We start from the raw sequence: 26,198 nt of genomic DNA, 5'->3' as shown, positions 1-26,198 counted from the left end.
AGAAGAGAAGCTAGAGGAAAAAAATTAATATAGTATTCAATGCTCATGGAGCTCTCCAAAATCTGCTTGCGGAGCTTTACGCTGGACTCAGCTCAGGGCAATCTCTAGTCTGAGCCAGCTCTTCCGAAATCACAAGCACCGTTCAAAGGGCTTTAGGAGCCTACCCTGCATAGATGCTTTTGTCAATCCCATCTTCACAGCCCCAAATATCTTTGTAAAATTAGTCCTAAAGAGCCTGAAAGGTAGGGCGAAATACTTGAAATTATGCTGAACCTTTTAAAGCTTCTGTAATGTTGCCAAACATGCCACCTTGACACATGGAAAAGTAACTCAGTGAGAAGAAATTACCGTCTTCTCTGATACTCCCTGGGCATCTGTGTTGATGTTCTCAGCTACCGCAAATGCAAGCTTAATGTGAGTTAGTGTAACTGGCTGTCATTGATGGCTGGCTGCGTGAACTGGAGAGGCCTCGCATCCATCATGAGCACGCGGACAATCATTGCATCTCAGCTGGGGCTCTGTAAGCACTGCACTAACTGCGCTAATTTGTTCATCTGTTTAGTCCTTACAGTTTGCTGTTATTTTGGATTCCTTTTATAGGTCCATTTCATATAATAAGGTTCCAAAAGGGGCAGGATGTCTGTGTGGGGGATATGCATTCCAGTCTGCTCCTCACTTTATAGTTTACAGAACCATACCTGGAAATTCAGATGGCCTAAATTCATCAGTAAGTGCCTAAAGGAACAGCCTAAAAACGTAATACTGTGAAAAGCAAAAAGAAATGTCAAGTAAACTTTTTGAAAGGTCCCAAAGCAGCAGAGGCTCGGAGTAGGGAGAAGGCAGCATTCCTCCCTGTTTCTCATCTGTTTCCAGATATCTGCCTGGCATGAACTGACATGTAATGCTACATGCTATGTGACCCTCTGACAGAAAAGGAGATTGCACTTCTTGTGTACACTGGAAGTCTTAACCTTGTTCTCATGCTAATATCGAAACAAAAGACTTTCTATAGAAAAAAATCTGAATGAAAGGGAATGTAAGTATAAACTTGAAGCTGTTTATTCTAAAGTGGTATTTCAGTGGGTAATTCCAAGCCAAACCTATGTGCAAATATTTGAAGTACGACTTGAATTTTGAAGGGCTTTTTTTACATGGGAGAATTTCCTGCTTCTTGTTTTTGAAATCCTAGCCTAAATGTGCACAGGTGACTTCAGCTTTCTGCTGTGCGCGTCTGAATTGCAGACAGGGAAGTAGTTGGGCAAGCAGCAGATTGGCTGTCACCTGTTTCTCAAGATGCCAGCAGTTAGCACAGCAGACCCTCTGAGTTTGCTCACAGGAACAAGCTGGGGTAATGTTTAACTTGGGTCTGCGGAGTCTGTGGCTTTTACCTTTCTTTATTATTAACCCAGCCCCTGTTTTTCTTTACAGTTGCACAGCTGCTGGCACACAAGAAACAAAAGGACCCTTGAAATAACTTCCTCATGGAGGCATGAGCAAAGGTAAAGTACCTTTTATATTGTTTCCATACTTACACATTTGAGAGCAGTTAACACATTTCTGTGTTTGCTTTTTCGCTAGGGCAGAACAACCTGTCAATAACAAGAGAAGTATTGTGTTATTGTGTCTTTTTTAAATTAAATCACTAGATAGGACCAGCTGATTTCATCCTGATATGACACAAACCGAATAAGTATCTATATACGTAGTATAAGAGTAGGCACAGTGAATCCTTTCAGTCATTAACATTTACACAGATACATGCACACTCCCTTCCATTGCTCTATTCTTCAGGCTGATAGCCTTATCTTTGTAGCTATTGTTTTCCTCTTACTTTTCTCAACTGCTCAGGTCTGAAAAGATCTGCCTCCTTGTCTCCCTGTGGAGAGGCATACCTGTACCATCAAGATCTGAATTTACACTAGTCTGTTTGCTAAGCTCCCACAAACAAGTTATACCATTGTTTTGGGTACGTTCTGCACCCTTCTTGCTTTTTTTCTCTTCTCCTGGGTAAACTGTGAATTAGGGAAGAAAAGCTTCTTGGTGAAACAAGCACCCATCAACACAGTGTGGAAGTGACTGGGGACACTTGTACCACAGTTGTTCTGGTTACTGTATCATTACAGTATGAATACTTTTTCTAAACAAATGTTAAATATGTGTGTGTGCTATGCAGTGGCTTGGAATTGTTTTGCAGAGAGAAGATTTCACTTCCTCAACTCTGTTTTCATTTGCTGTGACATAAATTTACATGGAAAATGATTTAATTGCACTTTAGCCAAAGTAATACATGGAAGGAAGTTTGAATGAAGATGAAAAGAATGGGAGTTAAAACAAATTCTTAAAGATTTAAAAAGTAGCTGTTAATTGCATTGTTTCTGATTGTATTATTCATGCTAGATAAATATAATGCATTGTTTATAAATGGTAACATTTTAAAAGGAATGCGTTATACAAACTTCAGTAAAAGAAGAACAAACTTGTTCCCATTTCCAACTACTCAGAGTTCAATTTCACTCCATGAGTAGTAATCTGATGAAATGAAGCAACAGAAGGGCTACATCACTGATTAAATCCTGTAAGTCAGATGTGAGTTCCATCCTACAACTTCAGTAGACTATCTCAGCCCCCATACATTCTTTAGGAAGACCCAAGTGCAATTTCCCCTCTGAACTGTGGTGTAAGCATGTGCTGCTCTGTGAGGATGAGCGTGTCCAAAACTATTGAGTACCACTGGAGAGGAGATTTCTACTAGCGCTGCAGCTACTCCGTTTGCATATTTATTTATATTACAGTAACATTTGCAGCATGGTAAGTCCTCAGAGGAAGGCAGTTCCTGTACATTATCTTTCAGCTGTATTGCGAATATGGGCCCGGATCCTTGAACGTATTTGACCTGTAAATGCTTAAGAATTTGTGAGCAGAAGTTGAGAGTCACATTATGAAATGTAAAAGTGGCAAGATCACTAAGTGTTATGAAGACACACTAAGTGTTATGAAGACACACCATCTTCATAGCTCCCAGAAAGAAACTATAAATAGCTGTCTGAGAGTAGTTCACACATTTTTGGTTCTTGCAAACCTTATTAGATTAGAGTCAACTCAGGATGACTGAGAGCTCTGGTAGGTGCCCTGGCCTTCTCTCTATAAGACTGAATTATTGAGGGTTTTTTGGTGGGAGTGGAAATGGAGCTTATCCATGAATGCAGGCATTTTGGCATATGGGAGTAAGACTGTATACTATTTCCTGTTTTGATCAGATCCAGCTGTTTATTTAGCCCTGAAGATCACTGTGGCCATAAGCAACGGATAATAGAGATGATAAGGTGGCTAACAGATATTTCCTAAACATCCATCATATACAGCTAGATTCTGTCACTTTACTCCCACTGAAGAATATTGAAATGAATTAGTGGAATAAATTAGTACACATTGGAAGGATGTCAGAATGCAGACCCAAGTGAGCGTGAAAATTTGAATCGTAAGAGAGAAAAGTAAACGAGTTGCATTAATTTTGAGAGATTCTCTGCATTTTTCAGTTGCAACTGGCACCTTGGTTATGAAATAAGTAGGAAGTCAGTTGTGAAGCTGTGAACCTGTTTCTACAATGGCTGAATTCAGATTTTGCAGTTCACTGAAAGATGAAGAGATAAACAAGCAAAGCAAACACAACAAAACACAAACCAATTTTCTAAAAGAATAGGAGAACTGGCAAGTAGATAAAGAACCATGTGTCTGTTCAAAGGTGACCCAGATCAGCAGAGGATGAATTTGACTTCTTTTTGTCAGGAGTTTAATGTTTGTTAAGGGTCCATGGGTTTCTTTCCATTGCCCTAAGGGTTTTTTTTTTTTTTTTTTTTGTAATCTGGCAATTCTACAAAGCATATGTTGGACTTTAAACATATTTGCCTAGTTTGTTCTGGGCGCTACTAAATGCAAATAAAGACCCTGGCATGAAAAGCAGCTGGAGTGAAGATTTGGCTTTATGGGGCGCCAAGGAGCCAATGGACCATTGAGAACTAGTATTCTCATAGGACTTGAAGGACCCTCTGCCCCTAGGTGAAAGCAAACACATCAGAAAGGAACAGGGGGAGATCTTCATTGCTTTCTCTTGGAGCTTCAGAACTGGTGAAGTGGTAAAAGAAAACTGTTACCTGACAACTGTTCCAGGGGAGAAAGTAGGAAATGAGAAGTGACTAAATTCTAGACTATCTGTATTAGAAGTTGGTAAAACTTGAGTTAACTGCTTGAGTTAACTTTTGGCTGTACTGCTGTAACAGAGCCAGCAGCAAGAATCCAATCACAGCAGGGCGTTGGTCCCTTCAGGAGGGTAGTTGGATTTTGTTTGTGTGTGTGTGTGTGTGTGTGTGTGTGTGTGTGTGTGTGTGTGTGTGTGTTTGTTTCCCAGTGCAAAACGTGTTTTGGTCTAGTTTACAGCCAGTTCCAAAACAATCTAGCCCTATCCCAAAATGGATAATATTAAAGGATAGGACAGTCTTGTTGCCTTACCACCTCATCTTGCTTCAGAAACATACACATAGACAGCAAAGAAAACATTCTTCTCAAGCACCACTGCCCCATCCAGGCTCTTTGGCATTATTCTGGCTAGTAAATAGATTAGACTTTGTTGGGAAACAAAGTGCAAAGAAATAACTCCTTTCTGTGATTCACTCCAGCTGTTTACATGCTTCTGACCCACCATATAAACTCTACAGCAAAAGAATCCATTGGCTAGCAGCAATGTGCAGTGTCAAGTGTTAAAATGCAGTGCTAATCATAAAAATAACAATAACACTATCCCATGATATGATCAGGGTTTCTTTTTCAGAAACTAATGATGTTAAAATAAATGGAATTATGTTACTTTTCCTTTTTTCTAAGTCAGTAAATTCCAAAAGAGGATTTGCCCCACTTCTACAATGTGCTTAAGGACTTACAGCGCACGATCAAGTGCAGATTTATTAGGAGCATGAGGGGTTGGCATACGGCATTCTCTGCTTAAAGCTGCTCAGTGCCTTTTCTTTCTGGTCAATGAGGATTTTTTTCATCTTAATCGTTATTCCTGAGACCATATGTGGCCTTGTATTTTGCAGAGCTTTTTCATTGCACAGAAAGAGTGATGAACACTCTTTACTATAAACCGCAAGGAAAACTAGTGTTATGGATAAGTACTGGGATAGGACTTAGAAAACGTGGACTGGAGAAAATGTCAAACAAACTTTTCTAATGCAAGGTTTTTCCTTTTTATTAATGTGGTCAGTGAAAATACTTCCTCTGACTTCAGTGGGCATTGGCTCAAATGACAGTGTCTCTCTGACTCTGTCCCTCTTCTGGAAATTCGGCTCTTGCTGTGCTGTTAGAGCTGGATAAGATCTCTGAGCTTTGCAAAACAGTCTTTTAAGAAGTCATATAGTAGAATTCCTCATTTTGAGTCAAAGCATGGAATACCTAAGAAAACTCTGGGACAGTGGAAAGCAGGAAAACTAAATAGATGTTAGGGGAGGGCAGGTAGGTTGTGCAGGCTGAACTGTTTACCTTTTATAGCAATCAGAACCAAGTGCACAGGCTGTGCTGGGTAACACCGGGTCAAGAAGAGAGTACTTTTGGTTCAAGCACAAGGAGCAAACATTCAGTAAGGACACCTCAGACTTTTACGATACTTCATTTGATAGCCTGAATCAATTTCCACCGCTAAGCAAACAAAGCATTTTATTATTCTTATATTTTGAAACACAAAATAAATAACATACAAAACAGTGAACTGCAGATAAGATGATTTCACACGCTTTGGAAAGCCACTCTAATCTACAGAATAGAAAACACTGGCACAGTCCGTGCTCTGCAGTATCACACATTATAGATCTTCAAAATTATGCGTTGTAATGTACAGACAGATTGGATGGCTTTATCAGAAATGTTTAGCTTGGGAACATCTGTATGTGCACATGGTGTAAAAGTGGTTTGTCTGACAAGAATATTTCTCTGGCTCCTGTTTCACAGCCCTTCTTGATGCAGCTTTTTTTTATTCTTAATCTGCTCTGCATAATGCTCTGCTTTGTTCAGCACAATGGCATGGATGTTGCCAAATATAAATGAAGAACTCTATTGGAGGAAGAGAAATCCAGTTTTTTAAGTAAACTTTTCCACCAGTGTTTAGAAATTTCCTCTCTCAATAGAAGCAGCAGCATTTCTTTTCAATGTTTCTTCTGGCCAGCTATCAATATGTTTTAAGTATGTAACACAGAAAGCTGGAATACTATGTAGGTCCTGATTTTGAACTGCAACTTAAAAGTTTATATCTTTGCTGGATAATTTCTTACCTGAAAAATAAGAATACTCAAATTTTTTGAAGTCATAGGAAGCTATTAGTTTCCCAGCTCTATTTTCTCCCTCCAAAAAAACAGCTTAAAGCAATGAACAAACATGTTGTGAACTAAGTTCATTTATTTGGTAGGCAGATTATTTTGCAATAGTGGAACGTGAAACAGAGTTGGCCAAAAATGAAATTGCTAATGTTCAAGAGAATGGCAGAGATGTTTGATAAATCCATTTCTAACCTTCATTAACCTAAAGGGTAGTTTTGTCTAAATTGCCAGATCAGATCCACAGATTGTTACTGAAAATAAATTTTAGAAAATCATCTTTGTTAGTCTAAAGCAAAAAGCGTCTTTTCTCTTTATTCTGTTAGTGCTGATGAAAGGTCTTAGCAAAACAACATTCAGAAAAAGAAATTGCTTGTTTGGGACTTTGGCATATTTTCAAAATTCAGACACTTTCACCTTATCTCTTGTTCCTAGATCAAATTCAGAAAAGCCTCTTAGATTAATTTATTTTCCAGGACAAAATCATATGAAACCTAAAATGAGAAAAAGGCTTTTTTCCCCTCTCTCTTTCCTCTCCACCGGGGAAGAATGAGCTAATCGCGTTCAGCCTGAGTGGGCCACACACGGCAGGCCCCGGCTTACGGAGGCGATCTCAGGTTGTGTGCTAATGTGTGCTGTTCTAGCTAACGGCTAGAACAGGTGGGTCGCGAAGCTGGAGCCGATCCCACCGGGGAGCACGGGAAGGCCGACGAGCGGCCGCGGCAGCCCGGCGCCCCCCTGCCCGGGGCGGCGGCGCTCGGGGCGGCGGGGCCGGCGTGGTGCTGAACGGATAGCGCCGGGCCGGGGCGCGGGGGCCGCCGCGCCGCGCCGCGCCGCCCCTCCCTGGCAGCTCCCCTCCGCGGGCTCTGGAGGTATTTTGCAAATGAGGAGAGGCTGTGCAAAATGTGCCTGCAGCACTTTCTAGAAGGAAAGTTGTTTAAAACAGTATTTCTGCCCCAAAGTCCTGCTTTATTTACTGTGCTCTGCGGAACCTAATTTCTCCAACCCAGTGACAATTACTGTCATTTTAAGTATTCAAGTAGTACTTTCAGCCACCTTTGTGCTACTTTACTAACACAGAACAAATTATCAATCTCCAGCCCGAATTGCTTACAGCTTAATTAGGTATGACAAACATTACTTCTTATGCTAAACTGCTGCAGGGGGGTGTTGTGTATTGTTAAATAGCTGCTGCATTCTGCCCGAGAGAGAAATCTATTTATGGGTTGTATTTTATGTTGTAGAGTTTGTGGCTCTGCTTTGGAAACAGCAATACTATAAAACCATGCTGAATTATTAAGAATGTTCAGTCACACAAGATAATAACTGTAAAATAAGGGGTCAGACACTGGCTGGCCCCATGTGGTTGGTGTACAGGGACTGAAAGCATAGGTCATCCTGAGTGCAAGAGCTACTGCTGAGTAGCAATACCTAAGTGGTCAGAGACCATTAAAAATTACCCTCTGGCCTGTGGAACTGGCTGGATCTAGACAGCTCAAAAGTAATGTAACGCCACTGGAGAGACTATACTTATGCAATGAGGGGCTCTGAGAAAGATTTTCTGACTCACTAAGGGATCTAGAAATGCAAATGTTAGTGAAAATTAAGACTTTTGCTTCCTTAAGTACTTTGGAAAAAAAATGACGTACTGATTCTCAGTAACATCATAAGACCTAGGGGTTAGCTATGCAGTTGGTAAGGGCTGGGCTATTTCTATTTATCAGGTATCATCCCATTTGAGTTCTTCTACCAAGGACTGAATATGTAGGATTTCCATGGCAACATATTTCTGAACCCATGCTACCGTCAGACTGGCGCGTGTCAACTGATACAGGGATGCAGAAGGTAGTAACTGAATTTATTCAAGCAATCACATTCTCTTTTCCAAGGCTAATGCATGTGAATACTGCGTTAGCAAACTGAATTGACAGGGATTCCATCTCAATGAACATGTATAATGTTCCAGCCCAAGAGAATAGCATTTAATTGATGAGTGGGATTATATTTACACAGCAATTATAACAAAGTCAAAGTTGGCTTTATATGAAAGACTGTTTGCTGTAATGTCTTGCTGTTTGGTTGTCCGGGAAAGCGGTTCCTGTATGGCTAAGAAAAAAATTAGACTAAATGCACTCAGCTTTTACAGGTACTTCTTTTCATATTTTGCAAATAGCTACTTCATGAAGCCAACTCTGTAGTCACATTGTGGTTGCCTTAGATACATACATTAATTTACTCCATTATAACTTAGATGCTGATTGTTTAACTGCACATGTATTAATAGTTATTCACTGTTATCCTCAAATGGCTGTTTGGTGGCTGATGTAAAATTAATAAGAGATCATTCTAAATACCATATAAGTCAATGGGCATCTTCTCCTCATTTCATTCAGAGCTGGAATTAGCTATCCCCATTGCAGTAATACAGCAGTGCTCCCAAATATTAATTGTTTGTCCTCAAGACACCTCTGCAAGGTAGGGTAATGCTATTGATTCTATTTCTCAAATGAGAAGCTGGGCAGAAAGGTTTCCTCTGAATCATCCAGCAAATGCACGTAGAGGTCCTGACCCTGATCGTCCCATCAGTCTGGATTTCCTTCCATGGTTAGCGTGATGTGGAGAGAGGAGTGGTGCATGCCTGACTTTGCTCCAACATGGAGTTGGATTGGTGGGGAGAGGAGCAGCTGCAAGCAGCTAGGAAGCAATTTCACGTCCCGTAGTTCTACGTAGTCCGAGAGACTAACTGTTTACACGTCTTCTTTTGATACTTAACATGGAGTTAGGTTCTGTGGATGGTTCTAGAAACAAGACGGTGGTGAGGAGTTAAAAATATCAGCTATCTGTTGTATCAAAAAGGAGAAATATGCATGACACCTTTGTTAGGCCATCTGAATACAGTCCCTGTAGACGTTAAGAAGAAGGAAGAGCTGTACTTAGAAGCCTAACTGAAGTACCATACTCGTCTTTCTCCTTTGACTGTACAGGGAGCCAGCACCTGGCATCCTCGAATTCCCAAGTGGTCAGAAGTGTTCATCGTTCTCTTCAACTCTGACACCAGAACGTGTGTTTTAGGTCTATCTTTGGTACTTCAAAAGAGGTCAGAGGATATCCCTAAGTGGCTTGCCTAAGGGCATACTGTGCTAGAGACAGGGAAATAGACCTCGTCTCTTGAGCCTTCTACTACAAAAACACTTTTCTTCTCTTAATCTAGGCATTCACTGTTGTCAGTCTCATTGCCATGGAAATTGTCTCTGTAGCTGGTATTAGAATTACGTTGTTGACATCATTAGTAAAGCATATAATAGATAGCTGAACTACTCTGATATTTATCTTTAACAGCTATTGAGACTCCAGAGGCAAATTAGAAAAACCGTAGACTCTTTATTAGTAGAGCTGAATTTAACTGTATTTAAACTTCATTCAGGAATTAAAAAAATGACCTTTCTTAAGGTACTCTTTCTATATGAAGTATGAAATAAGGATATTACATTAGTTTGATCCTGGTTCTTATTATATACACACAGTAGATGAGAATGCAAAAATTCCCTCATTCAGTTAGGTACTGTTGGATGTCAAATCAAAGACCAGGTGCTCCACAAGCCCATTTCCTTTCTCAAGTGTTTTATGTTTCCCAGCCCTGTAATTCCCCCCAGGAAACCAGAAGAAATGTTAATTTCTTACTCCTCCTTCCCACTCCCCCCCCTCCCCCATTAAAGTAACAGCTCTGGTCATTTGAACAATCAAGCACATGTTCTTACACTGTCTGCACCTTATGCTATCCATAAATGGTGATGTAGTAAGAAAAACTATAGAGGAAAGGAAAGGAAATGACATTAACCTTTTCCATCTGATAAATAAGGGCTCTATTCAGCTGCAATAATCCACATCCTTCCCTAGAGACCCAGTTAATTTAATACCTAAGGGCTCAGTTCATTTAAAATTATTTCCACACTGGCCAGCTGATTTCTTGGTGAATTATTCAGTCCCCAGACTGAAATACTCTCCCTGTGCAATAGCCCATGTGAAAGGGCTAGAGCTCTGCTGTATTTCCCAGTAGTGTGAATATCCCGTTAGAGCTGCCAAAGGATCTGTGACATCCACAGAGCTTCTCTCCTATCTATGTCTACTAAATTTAGTGGGAACTTCTGTACTGACTTCCATGAGCCCACCAAAATTTAAGCACAGAAGATAGCTTACCTTGTCCCATTTGCTTCTCTTTTCTGCAAGGAACTTGTCACCTCCCTATCAAACTTTATGCACCTGCAGTTTATAGATAATAAAAAGAAAGACTGAGCTTTGACTGGGTGGAAATTGGGAGCAACAGACCCCAGCCAATCTAAAAAGAGGCTGCTTGGATTATGCAGGTATATATGAGGTTAAAAGTTATTGGGGTTTGAGGGAATGGACGTGGATCAATGACCTCTGCATTCTTGTTTGTGTGACCCACACTCCCAAAGACTAAAAGCTGCGAATTCAAAGGCTTTTTCTTTTTTTTCCTTACACCTTTGCAATATATAGATGGCTCCACTGTGACTGGTATCTGCTCAGACATACCTGCCCAAGGAACTTGCAAAAACAAAGGACTGTTTCTTTGCGTTGGGGCAGATGTTTTCAAAGCAGCACAGAGGAGCAGGGCATACAAAATCCAATTGCAAATCAGTTGGAAACAGTAATCTGAAGTCACTAGCAGTATTTGAAAATCTGAAATTTATTACATTGGTTGTATTGATCCATAGCAGCCCATTGAAAGCCATGGGAATCTTATCGTTGGCATCAAGGAGTTTTGGATTAGGTTCCTAGATTATGAGACATGTTCCTTCCTCTTTTTTCTCAAAGGGAGTGTAACTAAATGACTATAATAAACTGAAGTTGTGTGCAATTTTGCAATCTTTCCGATGCTGTAATAAGCTGTACTCTGAGGGTTCATTATTAGACTGTCTTGAAACTTGTTAGTTAAACAGGAAAAACAAGAAATCTGACCTCACTGTAGTACTTAATTGAAGTGCATTTATTGACTGATTTTAAGCTCTCATGGCAACTCTGTTTGCTAAGAACTATGGGCCAGCTCTTAGCTCATATGAACCCCTTAGCTTGTGGGGCGGACACAGCCTAGTAAAATGGGGTAGAGAGGCTGTACAAATGCTCCACACAAATACGTGTACCACTCCAGGCTTGCATCACGGGGTTGGATGGAGACTGAGCAGAAAACTGTAGTTGGAGATTGGCATGTTCTCCCTTGCTGCCATGCCGTTCAGCTTCTTTCCTCCTCCAGGAGCCCAGGGCCAGCCAGCCCATGAGGGGTCAATCAGCCAGAGGTAAAGCAGGAGTGTTGTACTGACCTTGAATTCCTGGCACTGCGGTTTTGGGGCACGAAATGGGTCAGCAGACCTGTTAAAGATAAGCAGATAAAACATCCTTGGATCTACCCTGCCTCCTTTAGGAATTCTGCGTGTTGCAAATCTTCAGAAGGATCTGAATCCCTGGCCCCATAATTCTGTGGAGGTAGGACTGCAAATACTCTCATATATGAGTGCCAAAGCAAGCTACAGCTGGACCCCTCTACTAGTAAATCTACCTTTGATACTGTAATGCTGAGACTGGTGGATTATGCACATGCTTAATGTTAATACATTATTATCCCCATCTCATCTGTATTAGAAATTAAAGCAGAAACATGAAGACCATTGCCATGTTATAACCTTAAGAACAGTTCCTCACTTCATACAGCCACTCAGCAGGCACTGGTGCATTCAGCTATGATTCATTATTACTGAGCTTTGGTGCTGGTCATGACCAGTTTTGTCTGGATTCAGTTATCCTGTTCCACTGGCAGAAAAGACTTCTGAGCATTTGTGTTATCTCCCTGGAAATCTTAAGTAGGGAGCTGAACGTGATCGAGAACGATTGCCTGATACAACAGACAGAAAGAAAATGCATTCTGAAGGAAACAGGGGAGTAATGGAAATCAGTCTCGGAGTAAATGGGCATAGCCTTCTCCCCAGTATAACAAATATTGAGGAAGCTTAGCTAGTGAGAGATGGAAATAGGCAATATTGTATATAATGTGATACTGATTTTGTGTGATACCCAGTGAATTCACCTAGAATCTAGTTCACCATGTTAAATTAAACTTGCTATTTTTTTCCCAGAAGTTTTGGAACACTTGTGGCTTTGCTGAGCTGTTGTTTGTCAGCCTACTGAGTACTGTAACGTTAGCCATGGTGACGCAGGTAGATGAGGTTTATGAAGCTTCATTGTTATAAACCAGCTGCAGATCCGACCCAGAACAGATAGGGATTCTATTCAAGAAGTTTGTGTTCAGATTTATGCAGATGACTGTCACTAGTCTATTGTTTGTTCACTTGAAACGGCGCGGTAAGGAAGAGACAGCTACTCTGCAGAGGACAGGCCACGGAAATTGCAGATTCCTGCCAAAGCTGCCACCTCTAAAATACCTAAAAAATATTAGAACACAAAAGAAGCTTGCATCTCAGTTCTTTCAGTAGATCACAGGTAGGAGGAAGCGTAGGAGAATCAGGCTATTTAATTAGCCACCAGCCTTTTGGCTCCTCTTTCTTGGCTTTTAGTAACAAATATTTCTGCCCAAGAGACTGCAGAAACAAAGCTCCCTGGACAGGTGGGCATAGGCACAAGCAGCAGCAATACACAGAAGTAGAAGCAGGCTGAGCTCATTTGTCACAGCCTTAATCTGAAAGCCCTGTTGTTAGGGTCAGAGTAGGATCACTGGCCCTGGCTATATCTTGGACATAATACTCTCTAATGGGCTGCATTAAAAGATTCTATAGTAGCAGGAGTTTCCAGGAACATACGTCCAGGTGAGCCAGAACACCTGTGAAGGCCTATGGAAACACACACCTTACAGTGTGGCTCTGTATACATGGCTCTTTTACACTGACCTCACTTTTGTGGCCACTAAAGTCTGCCAAAGATCTTTCCCAGCTTTTTCTGAGAGATCTGGCGGGGATTACTATCACATTTCAGGTGACAGTGACAGAAGACCAGCTGCTCTCCGTGCAACCAAGTCAGAGGACGGAATAGGACAGGAGCTTAAAATAACCTATATTTTGTTGAAAATGAAGGCAGGCCAGCAGCAGCAGAGGATTCTGGGAGAAAAATGAGGACTTCAGACATCCACTGGTGGCTGTTATTATACATAATATTTGGATAAACTCCAAGGACCAAAGACATTTGTGCTGCATGTAAAAAGCCCTTTCCACTTTTACAAAAATATCCTTGTGAAGGCTGCCTGAAAGGGGGCTATAATTATCTGTTGCATCCGTTTTCAGAGAAATGGGGAACTAAAGAAAATAGATTTGGGGTCAAATTTATTCCTGGCCTAACTCCTCTTGTTGCTTCAGAATTACTACAAAGAATACCTTGAGCAAAAAATTCTAAAAATTACCAGGTTCCCAGATGTAGTGTATTTCTCATCAGTTCTAATGTGCTGAAAGAATGGGATTTTCTGTGAACTTTTCCCAAACAGTCTTTCATTTTTTTCTCTCTTTGAGAGGGGGAGGAGTTGTGCCTAAAAAAACAAACCTAACCTGTAGTTCTCAGCCCTGCCAACCTGTCAGTCCAGCCACGCGAGAGAAAGAGAAAGGGAGGGAGACAGAGGAAAAAGAAAGGAGGGAGTGAAACAGAGATTCTTTTAGATCTCAGCAGACGTTAAGGTAATGCACCATTTCTCATTTCCTCAATTATATTCCTCTGTGTGTGTGTATATGTGTAAATAGAAATTCTGTTACCTTAGAGAGTTTTAAACCAACTAAGCAACCTGTACAGGGATAAATTGTTTATCTTGTTCAGCTGGAAGTGTGTTTTGAGTTGTAACCTGGCAGCTTGTTAATTATTGTTTGGAAAACACAGTCCTCTATAACATTGGGATTCAAAAGGAGAGTTCATGTTCACTTGAATATTAAAAATAGGCAGAGCTGTAACATTAACAATGATGTCTGTATGAATACATGCTTTGGGAAAGATATTAAGGCTTGTAATTTCAGTGCTGAAGTTCGCCTCTAATTACTGAAGATCAGGATAAGAACTTGTCTGAGGAGAGAAATTCTTCCAAAGCTGCCTATTGCAGGGCTCTTACAACTTCTGGAGCATTTGGTATTAGCCACTGGTGGAGACAGGATACAGGACTAGACAGACTGTGGATCTGATCCAGTTTGGCAATTCTTACATTCCTCCATTCCTGTCTGTCCATTTCTGGTGGGGTTTATCCAACTTGTCATTACCAGAGGAGGAACAAAGCTAAGGTGCAGCAGAATTGACCGCATGAATTCTTGAGTTAGGAGGGCAGAGCGGCAGAGGCACTTTCAGCTCATACCAGAGGAAATTGAAGGTTACAGACTGTGAGAAATGTTGGCTGAAATGAATGTGAGTCAGAATAATCATTCTGTCCCAAAGTCTGCCTTATGAGTCTGGTCTAGGCAACCAGTTTGTTGGAACTCTTGTAGTAGAGAGGGGCCTGGCAGGCCTGGCACTCCTGAAATACAGGAATGGACACAATTTTGTTAGCTGTGAGTTTGTCAGGAGCTGTGTGAATGTGTATGTGTGCATACCTGTAGATGTATAAGGAGTCTGCTGAGAGATACTGATGCCCCGTATGCCTCATAAGCATGCAAACTAAAAGTAAGAAAAGGAATAAATATGTTTGTCCACCTTAGAGATACTCCTACTTCTATTTTTCTAAATCATGAACAAAAAATTCAAACTGTACTGAAGACTTTTTGATGTCTTTCTAAATAGGTTGAGGCCCTGGGCAGGTTGCACAGAAGGCAAACTGGTGGATAGGATTTCTTTTTCTTGCCATATATTTAGGGTTTTCACTCCTACTGCCAAAGTATGCCTATTGGACATAATCTGTCTAGTAACACCAAACAAATGGGTGGAACAAAGTTGAAAGATGGCAGAGAAGGACAATACAATCATCATGTTGCTCACTGCATGGTTTGTAATGCACTTGCCAGGGGTTTGATTACATAATACTAGTTTCTGCATGTTCCTTGTTGTTAAACTTTAAATACTTGTGCCTGTGCTGTAGTTTCCAAAGGAAGCTCTTTTCTGGTGTGTTCTATGGCAGTGGCCACAACAGTGTTCTGAGCCTGCAGAGGAAATACAGGTGATCCAGATCATAGAGCTGCAGTCTTTGAGATGGTCTGTCCACATAACCGTTATTATAAAAAAATTTGCAATGTCCCTGCATTGCATCACATTCCTTTTTTCTGTTAGTCTTGTCTCCTGGGAACTTTCAGCTGGTATTTCTTATTACCCCTGACTCATTCCCCTGTGTGGATGGTGACACAGAGTGAGACTATAAGCTTTGAATTGGGCACGAAAGAATCTGTTTTATAGATAGTGTTCTTGGGTATATTATTAAATGCTTTCCTGATAGAGTCAGAATGCAGAAGGAAGTGCTTTCTCAAGTGACCTAAGGAGATGGAGATGGAGAAGAGGAAGTGAATGCTTCAGTTTTGGTGGGGATAAATATTCCTGCTGCTAGTTAAAATAACACAAGTCAGTCACTGAAAGAAGGAAAGGAGGAAAATAGCTTTCATGATCTGCAGAGACTTTACTATCTGCCCTCACAGCTCATTTGCATTTTTTTTTTTGCTTTCTCTGCTCTTCTTTGGTCTCCTTTTACTTAGATGATTTAAAGCAGCATAGAGAAAGCCTGGGGCATCTACCTGACTCTTTCTATAATATTGACAGTGATTTTTTAAACAGGAGCAGACAAGCAGGTACAAACATTTTGGTTCCCTTGTTTCACTATTACATTTGCAAGGGTATGAATGGAATGATGCACTGAGATTGGTGCCATTAAATCAGCTAGCCAGGGGCTGTCAAAAGCAAGATTATAGCACCGTGTTGATAAATGGTTTAGCACTGCTTAGCAAATATCAATTGATCGGAGTTAACCAACTGTAAACTTGCTAAGTTCCGTATGATATTAAGGCAATCTCTATTTTAGATGAGTTTCATTAGTGTAGCCATAATGACTCAGCAGTACAATAAAAGGAAAGAAGTATCAGCAATATAAGTTAAATTCTTACCAAGATTTCTATATCCTTCCTTTCTGCAGGGAGAAAGAACAGGGTTAGATGCATCAGTCATTTATTCAGGAAGCCCTGTTTCTAAAGAAACAAACTTTTGCAAAGGAATTGTTACCAGACAAAAGTGTTGAAATCTTTGAGAAACTCCTCTGCCATAAGAGGTTCTGAATAGTCCTTGGAAAGCAGCAGTTAGAGAACACTTCCGGCTCTGAGAAAGTTTCTGCCTTTCAGAAGGATACTTCTAATTCATATGGCTCAATATTCTCTGGCATGAATATAGTTTCCTAGACTGGCTGATGCCTTGTTGTTCTTTCTTTCATTAGTTACCCTTTATTGCCATGAGCATTACCATTCTCGCTACGAGCATGAAACCATTTTTGGTAACCAGAATATCTGTTTCCAGTAACTTATTGTGCAATGACAATATGAGATGATAAATATAAACAATCCAGAAAAAAAAACCAAAAACAACTTCAGATTTCTCTTCTATTTGCTTTTTAAATTGGGACAACAGTTTGATCTGATTCTTCATCTCTCCTTCTCACGTTGTCGAAGCAGACTAGTTGTCCTTCCAGTCTGCCAGGAAGATATACTGTGGCCAAAAAGCCATTGTGCTGCTTTACAGGAGGAACTGTTCATTTTCAGCTCGCAGTCATGAGAGTAACATTGGTTCCTCCTTCTAAAGCAGTTAAAAGTCCTGCTTTAAGAATGCAGACAGGGAAGAACATGATTCAGCTACTCAAAAGTTATTTGTGGTGACACGCTGGATTGGAGAATTGGAACAGTGGAGAGACTTTCAGCCCTTAATTTGCTGTGGAAGGATTCAATTGAGGAAGCATTGAATTTTTTGTTTCTCTTTCCTGTCAACATGGTAGAGGATGGTAGGTCAATACTAGCCTGAGAAGATCTAAGAATTGACGTGATAAAAATCAGCACTCTGGGAAGCAAACTGAATAGAGGCAATTTCAGTGAACAATCATTTTCAGACAAGTTTTCCTGCACTCTAAAGTAAAACCAAGCCAGGGATTCACTAGAGAATGTGAAATGAAGACTCATCTGGATAAAAGAGTACAGCTATCTGGAAATTTTCCATACATAAGAACTAAAGGCATCTCCATTCCTGAAGCAACCTCCAACACAGAGGCTCCCCATTTTTGTCAAATGTTGTGTCTCAAAATATTTTCAAAATTGCAGCTAATTTTGTGTACATCAACATAACAGCATTGATTTTTGTATCATGGTACCAGCATCATCTCATTGTCTCTTTTGCAAGCTTCCATCCCAGCAATGATCAGACCTGAGCTTATTTTACTAACCAGATTTCTGACGTGGCCAGATGGCCCATTTTGCTCTCCAAGAAATGCTGATCCTTAGCAGCTATGGGAGAATATGCACATGATATAACTGGCATTCTCCCACTCAAAGATAGCTCAGATGAAGACAAATCTGAACAACTGAGATATTCACTTAATACATATAAAAGTAGATGCCATAAAACACAGCCTACTTTCCACCAGAAGTCTCAATGGGAAAATTCAAACATTTCTATTTCCACTCACAAGCCTTAACCAGCTGCTTGACTATTAATGAATATTCTTTTAGTTTTCCACAAGTGAGTGAGAACTCTTTCCAGGAGTGGTCTGTGGTGAGATTTTAGTACACTCTTGTTTTGGCTGGACTAAGAATTTTAATCTTTTCATGGCATTTTGTCACCACAGCTAACTATTCCTAAAAGAAATGAGGAAATTGGTGCCTCATGCAAAAACAAATATCCCTCAATTTCTGTGAGTTGCTGTAGCTGAGATCTCAAAAAGATTTGATTCAGACTTTTTCAGTAGAAATAAATAAATAGACTGTGCTTCATTTTATCTACATGAGCCTGTTCAAGTCAAATTCAATGACTGGGGCAACAGAGTTTTGGACTGAGGTACAGTTGCCTTAGCAACAATCAAGAGTGAAATCAGAACCTTTTGAACGGCCAGTGGAATGTGGTTCTACTTGGATGACAATAGGTCAAAGTATTTTAATGGGTAAAAACGTAATCCGGTACAATAGGATTTATTGCCACTACGTCTTCAGATAGACACTGTTCCTGCAAATTCTTTAGCTTGTGACAGCCTTTAACTGAAATCTGTTTAGTGGAAAAACTTGTAAAATGCCATTAATCATTTTGTTTTCCAAATCAACTGAAGAGTCTGTATGTCTCAGGGGGTTAGAAACAGTGTCTTCCAAGTGAGTGAAATTCAACCTCTCTGCACAAAGCTCTAATGAATGGGTTTGTTCTGGGCACAATAAATGGTTCTAAGAACTAAAGGTTTATTTCTTCAGGGTGCTGAGTACTCTGGTCCAAGTCTGTTGGAGAACTTTAGTACTTGCTTCACTTTAAGCTTACAAAATAGTTTCCAGTGATTTCTAGGATGGTTACTCATGTTCTTAAACCTGTTTGCTGATAGTCAGGATCTTGCAGGATTAAATCCTAAACGAATACTGGAAGAAAAGATCCCCTGTTCAGCATGGCAAGAGCATGGGGCAATTTTTCATCCCTTCTGCTGACATTTTTCCAACTTCCATCACAATAACGATCCTTTTATTCTGCAAGAGCCTGGAGTGCCTTCTAAACTAATAAAATGCAGCCACTGCTATGAGGAACAATGTGTAAGATGAGGATAGGAGAATATTATGCCTGCAGCTTTAAGGAAATGTCAGATTAGGGTGCCAAAGCCTTCATCTCCATGCCCAATCCAGAAGCACAGAAGACTTGGCTTGGCTTTCTTTGGGATGTCAGTACAGGACTTCTGTCACACACAGGTCCAGAGCCATCTGTTTTGATGACAAGATAGCAGAAATGGCATTTAACATTCATTGCAGGCGGGTACCCCATTGTACCTTCTACCAATTTTCCGTTCAAAAAGATAGATGTCATTCTCATTCATTTTCCTTTCAACGTGAAAAGCAGATCCTCCTCAATCATTTGTATGTGCCATGCATATCCTTTCATTGTTGATATGAGGGTTTTGCAACAATAAAGCTTAAAGCTACTAAGTATTCCTCTCTTTGGAATTATTATGTGGTTATGAAGAACAATAGAGCCAGACAATGACACAACCTGTTTCTTGTCCTCCTTGATGGGAAATGGGCTTTGAGTTTTGTGAGCATGTTCATAAACAGCCAAGGGTATGTGAGAAGAGGAATGACCTCCAAGCTGAAATTTACGCAGGAGAACAAAGAGATCTCAAGTCCTGATTTAAAAAACACTCGAAGACCAAATCAATGGCATAATGTCATAATTATCAACACACATCATAGTGTTGTTGGAATCCACTTGCCGCTTCTGCCTTTAAACACAAGTTCATCTCCTAATTGCTGTGCAGCTGTCAAGCTTCTTAAATGATGTTTGTGCTGGCAGTTAGCTGGGAGATAACTTCATCTATCTATCTGCCATTCACATGAACTGAAGATTCATCCTTGCATCTTTCCTCAGGATGTTTTGTGACATTATTGTTTTCAGATTGCTTTCCCCTTGTTACAGCATTACTGGCTCCCTTCCAGATTACTTTCTAGTCTTCTTAATCTGTACTTTTTCTCCTGAGCACAGTCAGCATTTCAACTGCGCCCAGACTAAGAGACGCAAGTGATGTGGTTTGCTTCTTCTATGGGAAACATTACTTTGTTTTTCGCAGACTCCAGTCCACGAAGATCTTTTTAAGTAGATGCAGTATAGCACTATGCAAAACATTCCTAAGGAGGAATGCCACCAATCCAAGTTCACATGATTTGGAGCTTGTCAGGCCTTGAAAGTCATTTGAAGATTAATTAATCATCTAGTAATTTGTGGATCTTTTGAGTGATTCTGGCTTAGTGTCAGAAGCAAGTGATGTTGTTAATTTGTGAAGTCGAGAAAAAACAAATTAAGACCCAGGGAGATATAGGATAAAAAATCTCCCACTTATGCTGGGTGTAACACTTCTGAATTTAAATTTGTTGACTAATCATTCATCTAAATCCCAACCAATTTGGAGTGAGTCAGAGGAATATTCAAAGTCAATTTCAAACCAGAGAGTGAAATGCTCTTTAGGCTACATAAATAGTTCAGTAGCGTGCTGGAATCTCTGCTGGTAGTATCCCTGTAAAGTTAATGTACAACAAACGAGAAAGAGAGATTATTTTCATAGGCCCATAGCACCTATGAGAAAAAACAGAAAAGTTGTTTCCTAAAACAATTCTTGGGAATTGTTTTGGCAGTAAAATCAACTCTACTGCAGTTTAGATCTTTTCTTCTCATGAGTGTTGACATTTGCAATGTAACAGATTTTTATTTGATGTATTTTGCTTAACATCATCTTGATAAGATCTGTTCACTTGTTCACAGCGTTTGCCTTTGAGAAGTAAAACAGGAAAAACATGGCTGTTTGAACAGGTTCATCTTGAAATGAGCTGAACCTGCCGTAAGTATCTTATTCAGTCAGTAGTATTGCTGAGTGAAACTCTTCCAAGCAAAGCTCAACCATAGATGCATAGGTCTTGGGCGCTGAGGGAGGCGTACTCAGCCTCTGTGTGAATCACTGGAAAAAAAAATCGTACTGAAAAAACCTAAACTCACTTTTATTTTAAAGGCAACTTTGATTTATTTATTTTTAAATAAGCACTGCCACTTTTGGAAACAGTTTGTTATTCTGCATAGAAAATAATGTATTAACTTTCACTGAGACACCTGAGGGATTTGCTGGTTGAATAGATTCATTATGGTGGGACTGAGAAACCAGTTTGTTGCATTCCTCTGGTGGTTCATTGTAAAGCCTTCAGCAAGTATTTTACCTCTCTGGCTGCAGTCTCAGGAAGCTTTGAAACAGGCTTAAGTCCACTCTTATTATGTGCTTATAGTTAAGCATATGTTTGAGCGCTTTTCTTAGACTTAAACCCAATGCCTTAGTTCTCAGATCGTCCTCCTGCCACATGCCTGACTTGGGATTTCTCTCAAGCCCTTTGGAAGCTGAAGAAACCAACTGTGTATGATTGAGGGGCCCTTTCCTTGGGGAGCACATGGAAAAAGTCATCAGGAATTTACCAATAAATCACTCCGACAAATGCAGGTTTGAAATGCAGTGGTTGAATCATGGAAGCAGAAATACAGCAGAAAATATTTAGGAAATGAAATTAAATATTCTTAGTAGTCATCAGAAATCAAATAAAGAATAAAATAATGACAAGGATGTTAAATTATGGCAAGCTTTTAAAATTTAAGGTTTTGTCCATCGTGAAAAAGCTTATTTCTAAACTGTGTGGGCCTGACTGTGAAAGCCAAATTCGGTGCCCCGTATTGAAAAGGATCGTGAGAATTAGGCATGAAATCCATCTATTACACAAGGTTTTGAATGGAGTGGAGAGGGGAATTTCCATACATGGAGTCATATTCGATACACAAAGCTTGCCCCATTAAATATTTGATGCTGACCACCACGAAGGAGTAGGTACTGGAATAACTGAAGCACAGCTCTGATTCAGGATGAATCTTCCCATCTTCAGATGAGTTAATAACTTATCTAATTATATTTAAAAGGTGAGGGAGAAGAGACAAGATTTAAGAGGAGATTCTGTCTTTCTCCATATTTCTTAAAATGCCAGTTGTCTTGCCTGTGTTCATCCCTGAGGCATCAAAGCCTCATTCAGGTGGTCAGGAATAAGCTGTGGGATTGCTTCAAGAGCCCAAAAAGGAAGTCATGCAACCCACACACTGAGGGTAAAAATAAGATTCTTAAATTTACAGTCCAAACATACACACACGTGATTTTCCACTTCCACATTATTTTAATTATCTGCCTTGCAAAACACCAGCATACTGTAAATTAGACCACTGGACTCAGGAAGAGAATGACAATTGAAAACAAGGGTGGCCAACACCGTGCTTGGCGTAAGATTTGAAAAAAATGACTATTGAGATTCAGAGTAACCTGCCTTTCCAGATTTCATGCAGCCATGCTGAGACCATTCTGAGATCATGAGAACAGATACGCAGAGGTTCAACCATCTGCTCTACAAGGTGTCAAAAGTAATGTCTGAAAGAAGCATCCCATACCCAAAGTTTATATAGATTCTAGTGGAGTTAAGTACCTAGTATGGAAAGCGAGCGCTCTGCCAAAATCAGTATACCAAAGAAAATGAAGATTAAAAGAAAGCCCTTGTTCCTTAGAAAGTATTGCTGTAATTCCAGCAAGCCATGCCAGTTCTGAAGAGCAAGGACAGATACTGCATGTGGTGATACGAAGAAACCCAAAAGCTAGCTCTCATTCAAAGCAAGTGAAATCAAAGAGAACCCCTTTGCTGACTTCAGGGATTTGGATCAGGCTTCTGATCTCTGAAACCATGTAATATATTTCACAAGCTTTTAAAAAGTGGTGACAAATATAGCCTGAAAAATGTGGAAGTGCATTTCAGTTTGGATGAAGTATCTAAAACTTCGGATGCCACGTAAGACTATGGGCTTGGCTGAGCCGCTCAAGTCATAAGCCCTAAACTAAGCTGCATGATATCCTCTACCAGATGCAGGAGAAAATCCTACTGAGCCATTTCCGAAGGGGACTACAGCCATATCCGTATTCATACATGAAAGAAGAGTCATACAAGGCCACTCAGAAAGGCAAATAGTCATTTCTGACTCTAGTAATGATTGATAAATTGACTTCTTGAAGCACAGTATTTGATTGCTGGCTTTACGTTTGTCTGACTACATGTGTTAGTCAGTCACAGAATTTCATTGTGCTTTTCCTAAAAAGAAAAAAGCACTGATATATTGTTTGACTTGATCCTTAGCCAATACTTATCTCAACTTCTTTGATTTGAGAATCAGTCTAGAAAGCCTGAGACAGCAGGGTTGTTTGTGATATTTGCTAAAACATTAGGTCAGTGTGGATGGGATTCATTTTATTTACTTGTTTTGTTTTGATAATTTTTTCCTTCTCCCTTCCGTTTGTAAGGAAGTACTGTAAAATGATATTTTCTCTGTTCCACCCTACTTTGATTTTGAAAATTTAAAGTCTTTACTGATTTCATTGGCATTTCAGATATTTTATTAGGTGGGATGAGATAGCTTCAGGGAATTATAATGGGATTCAGGCTCAGGTCAGTGGCCCAAAGTTGAGATCATTAGAAACTTGCAAGTGTTGCCTTCTGCACCAGATAGCCCTTAGAAGTTAATAACTGGTATCAAACTACATCTTAGTGACTAACTTTGTACTAGAGGTGGAAAAAAAAAAACCCAAAACCAAAACAACCCCAAAGAACCTCATGCTTCTTAGTCTTATCTTACTTCTCTCATCTATTGAACAGAGCTCACTCATTCTGTTAACTTGTGATTCTGTTTTATTCTGTTCTATTCGTTATATGAAATACAATAGCAAGGCATCTGATCCGAAATCCATTGACACCAACACAAGTCTTTCCATTGTCAGAGCTGCAGCCTTTTGAATTGGCAGGGTTAAAACTTGTACAGGGAACAAGAGGGGTTCTCTGATCTTCACATAAATCTTTGGTTAAAGCTGCATAACCTTTTCTTCTCTCAGTTGTTTTTTATGTGTGTGTACACACACACACACAGAGCGCTGTAGTAACATAGGAGAGTGCTGGAGTACACAGAACTGCAGGAGCTAACTTTAGTGCCAACAGAAGTACTCTCAGGCATCTCCTTACCTTTCTTACTCAAGGAAACATGTTTGAATAAAGAGCCCAACTGGAAAGACAAGAATGTCTTATGTCACAGTGCTCTTCCCTGGATATTTGGTTTACAGTGTACTCCAGAAAACAGGAAAAAAGGAGTATGCTCTCTGCCTCAGGGAGCAGTGCTGTGCAATGTGATGTAAAGCAAAGAGTCCCTGAGATTGGAAGAACCCCTTTGCAATATCAGCTCTTGCCTGCCCGCAAAACACACGTTATTAATGACCTGTTGTGTTTTGAGAAAAGATATAACAACACTGAATTGCTGCAAATAACATAGCTGAGGGCGTTGGCCCTTTAACTGAAAGTGGTCAGCATTATCTAATTTGATTCTATCATTGTTCATGACCTCCCATTTACCTATTGTTGAATACATTATTATATTACATCATGTCTATCAAGGGCTGCAACAAACTGTTCTACTGTTCCCTGCCAACAAGATCTGGTGGAAAAGTTCCTCGAAGAATTTTTCTTTGCCTCTGTAGACTGAATGTAACCCATAGGCTCAATGTGTGGAGAAATCCCACTGCAGAAATCTGCAGAACTATTGAAATTAACCGTCACTGTACTCGGCGCAAACATCAGTGTGTTGGGGGAAGAGGAAGGAGGACATCATAATTAGCACTAACACTTGTACTCTGTTGCCTCACAGCTAGCTTGCGTTAAAGCCAAGGGGATTTCTCCTCCTGAGGTTAGGGAGAGGCTTGCTACTAATTTCCACAGGAAGAAGACTGGATATAAATGACATCTTTTCAGCTGATCCACGTCTGCATATCTGCTAGGTTTTCAGGTCTGGGATGTGCACCAGTTACACCGTCTTTAAATACTGAGGATCCAGGGGCCCAGCCAGAGGTAGAGACTCATTGATCCTCTCAGCTCAACACTAAAATGCACATACCTCATACCTGGTGGGAAGAGAACCGAGAGGAGGGATTTTCAGGCAGGAGGAGATGGCTCCTGTGGATGCCGTTGCTCCATTGCAGGAGTGGGTTGTGCTGGCCACACAGCAGGGTCACCTCTGAGGGTTAGCCTCAGGAGCCCCTGTTGACTTTGTTTCCCTCCTGTGGTCTGGGAGTTGGCTTAACAAGGCAGCCCTGGGCTGTTACAGCTTAGCCCCTGACGCTGCTGCAGGTGCCCTGGGGTTGCTCCCAAGCTGCACGCAGCCCGAGAGCCACATGTACCTATCCCACAGCTGCATTAGGAGACACTGATGGGTGCACAGTGGGTGCATCGTTGTCAGGTACGTGTTGTGCCTGGCCACCTTTGTACAGGAGCTGCTGAGAGCTCTCTTTGTCTGCTAATCCACTTCTTCCTGAAAGGGTTAAGAGGAGGAAGGGAGTCCTGAGAGTGAACAGTTTTGAATTTGCACCCCTGCCAAATTGTCTGAGACAAAGAATGGCAGCGAGGCCCAAAATCAAAAGTTTCAAGTTGCCAGCACTTTCCATTTCTCATGGTATTTCAGTGTTTCCACTGCTTGTTCCTGGCTAAAACCAAGCAGTGCATACGGTGCAAATAAATTAAAGTAGACATTTTCAGGTTTCTACAGATTTCAGGAGTTGCTCTGAGTTGTAGGCAGGGGGCTGGTTCACTTTAAATCTGTCCTGTGGCTCTGAACCTGGTGACCAGCCTTCCGCAGGAGCAACTGGTTCAGAGCCTGTTCTCTCAAAACTTCAAGGGCCAAATTTCTTCTTTCCTTTTTTTCTTAAGGAGATCTGGTTTCACTTAGAAGAATTAAATGTCAATATATCTGTTACTGTGAGCTGTTCCAGTGTAGATTACAGCTCTCTTGCATGACTTCAAAATCTGCGCAAACGTCTGCTGCTCTGTGCTATTTATGTCTGTCTTTTAAAATGTTTAATAAACACTTTTATATTGATACTTTAAGTCTTCTCTTTGTATTGAGGTTTGGAATATGGAATCCAGGAATCTTTTTTATCCAGCTCTGAGCCTAGCCTATTCAAAGATTATTTTTATTTCTTTATTTGGAATCTTTTATTTGAAAGAAATATTTTATATACACATATTTATATATATATACATATACATGGAGTGGAAA

At 40.4% G+C, this 26,198-nt stretch overlaps 1 protein-coding gene and 1 long non-coding RNA gene across 5 annotated transcripts in view; one reads left to right on the top strand and one right to left on the bottom strand.

The window, feature by feature from the left end:
- Nucleotides 1–1,379: 1,379 nt before the first annotated feature.
- The window catches only part of KCNJ16 (potassium inwardly rectifying channel subfamily J member 16), a 34,889-nt gene continuing 10,070 nt past the window's right edge, over nt 1,380–26,198 (top strand). Inside the window, exon 1 of one of the 4 annotated variants that reach the window (XR_011135458.1) lies at nt 1,380–1,499. The gene's annotated coding sequence lies outside the window, so the exon portion shown is untranslated. Of the gene's footprint in view, nt 1,500–13,951; nt 14,051–26,198 lie in introns of those variants that run through there. The other 3 variants (XM_009679016.2, XR_011135459.1, XM_068913517.1) reach the window with 3 other exon arrangements.
- LOC138061598 (uncharacterized) lies at nt 8,198–11,747 on the bottom strand. The gene is made up of 3 exons (XR_011135462.1): nt 11,699–11,747; nt 10,557–10,619; nt 8,198–9,157 (listed from the first exon to the last, which is right to left on the bottom strand). It is a non-coding gene; the product is annotated as an uncharacterized lncRNA (long non-coding RNA).

This window comes from Struthio camelus, chromosome 19 (genome assembly GCF_040807025.1).
Source record: "Struthio camelus isolate bStrCam1 chromosome 19, bStrCam1.hap1, whole genome shotgun sequence".
Lineage (NCBI taxonomy): Eukaryota > Metazoa > Chordata > Aves > Struthioniformes > Struthionidae > Struthio > Struthio camelus.
This window is presented reverse-complemented; position numbering and strand designations above follow the sequence as displayed.